Source organism: Octopus bimaculoides, chromosome 23, assembly GCF_046866305.1.
Source record: "Octopus bimaculoides isolate indiv1 chromosome 23, ASM4686630v1, whole genome shotgun sequence".
Lineage (NCBI taxonomy): Eukaryota > Metazoa > Mollusca > Cephalopoda > Octopoda > Octopodidae > Octopus > Octopus bimaculoides.
This window is the reverse complement of record NC_142950.1, coordinates 2,948,555-2,951,054: the sequence shown is the minus strand read 5'-3', so window position 1 is coordinate 2,951,054 and position 2,500 is coordinate 2,948,555.

Genomic DNA, 2,500 nt, shown 5'->3' with positions numbered 1-2,500 from the left:
TTGTCTCTGCAGGTCAATAATCTTCAAAATTAAAATCCTTAACGTAAACGTTCGACAATATTCTCTCCCCAGAAATGCTTCATTGCTCGCTCAACGAACACGTGAATCTACTAGTTACGCTTATGGACTTCATGTACACATGATAACATGTATATATTTATATATATCTATATATATATGTGTGTGTGTGTATTTGATGTATATATATTTATTTATACAAATACATATCTATATACCACTCTCTCTCTCTCTCTCTCTCTCTCTCTCTCTCTCTCTATATATATATATATATATATATATATATATATATATATATATATATATATATATATATATATAATATATATATATATACATAATATATAGAGACAGATGGACGGACGGACGGACAGGCAGTCAAATAAATTTTCTTATCTCAAGCAGTTCGACCCCTTCGCGCAATCTAAGATTATACATACATTTACTGGGATCTATAAATGGCAATAATACATCATTTTAAATAATTGTTGCCTGAAACAGCCATTTTTACGTATTCTATGCAATTTTGGTTCACTCACTTATATCAAACTGTGCCTCGAGAGAGATGTAATACGTTCCTTGTGAGGATGTTAGTAATTTCGCGTAAGCTGGAATAATCACCTCTTAAATGACTTTCCCGTTAAACTGGTATAAGAGACAGTATTGTCTTTTTGCAGTTGTATTGTCCAAATACAATATACAATTACTCATGTTCGGCTTAATTACCGAATAGGTTAAAACCGAGGAGGGAATTAGAGAATATGATTGTTCGTGATAAATAGCTACGTATAAGCCCGTTTAATTGTGCGATGGAATAATCTTCCAGTAAATGAAATATTTATGAAAGGTTTCGTTTAGAATGGAATAGGATTAAGCAACAAACCATACAATAGAAATAACCTGAAATATTTTAACACTAGAGACGTCTCACACAAATTTACTATAGCGTTTCTGTAAAATAGACTTTATTATTAGAACCATTCCAAGCAAAAATATTATTACAACTGTACTACTAGTTTTAGAAACTTAATAACAAGTCCAGACCTAATTTCGCCCAGAGTAACGGTTCATCAGGCAGAAATATAAATACATGCGCGTTATCTATGGAGACCATGTTGAAGCTCTTATCTACGAAGCATAACGTCTATGAAGGCATACATTATTCTTTACACCGTGTGAACAATAGGAAGCTACAACAGACAGAAGTTGCAAACACTGACAATCCTTGCTATTAGAAACGGCATTCCAAGGAATTTAATCGAATAGTGTACGTCACACAGTATTGGTAAAAGTATCTACGGATTATAACGTTGCTATTATGCTAAAGTGTCGTAAGTCCAAAACGTTGCTTATTCAGAAAACGAAAAAAAAAATATAGTTTCACCATTCTATAGTAAAACTGTTGTACTACACTTGATCATTTTTTGATATCTTGGCACCTGAAGCAGCTGGAAATACGATAGTTTGACCAAAATAACCGGCTATTGTAAGGAAAAGTAAACATTGAAAAACAAAAACGCATTTGGTCAAATTTGGACATACGACAGTTTAACGAAGTAGCAACTTATGTAGGCAGCAAGTGGCTATGATATTAAGTGGTATGCTCTGTCTCTGAGCAAGACATTCTAGTCCATGTTGCACCAGTTCGCTCAGCTGGCAAAGTGTACCTCTAACTCGATGGGCCAGCCTTGTCAAATTGTGTTTTATGCTACATTGTGGGTACACGTGTTTCTGGAGTGCTCAGCCACTTGCATGCTAATTTCCCGAACAGACTGTTCCGTTTATTGGGTCAACTGGAACCCTCGTCGTCGCAACCGATGGAGACCCAACCTTGTTTATTACAATCAACACCAAATTAATCCGTGGTATTCATCATTATCATTATAATCACCACCAACACCGTCACCATCACCATCACCACCACCACGATCATAATCTTCATTATCACCACCATCACCACCATCGTTACTATCATCATCATCCTCAACAGCGCCATTTCCAATAGTAAATTGAAAACACGAAACCGACAAAGTTTTACAACACTAGTTAATAAATAGTTTCAAAATTGAATATACGACAATATATTTGAATAGGGTTTTGCAGACAAAACGACGCGAGTCAACAAATTCTATTCTAATCAATTAAATTTCAACTTCGTAATGGAAACGAAATAGTCAATAACGTTAAAGATAATTCTTGTCACTAAAAGCACGGGAAATACAATTCCGAAATCCAAATTGATTAAAAGTAAGTTTGAAGACATGTGTAAGACTTCAATTCTTCATCTTTTCTAAATTCATTTCCTTCCTTCTCTCTTCTCTCTTTCAGTAGTATCAGTCGTTGGACTGATATATATATATATATATATATATATATATATATATATATATATATATATATATATATAAATATATGTATGTATATATATATATGTATATATGTGTGTTTGTTAAATAAAATAAAATGAGACAACAAAGCCAAG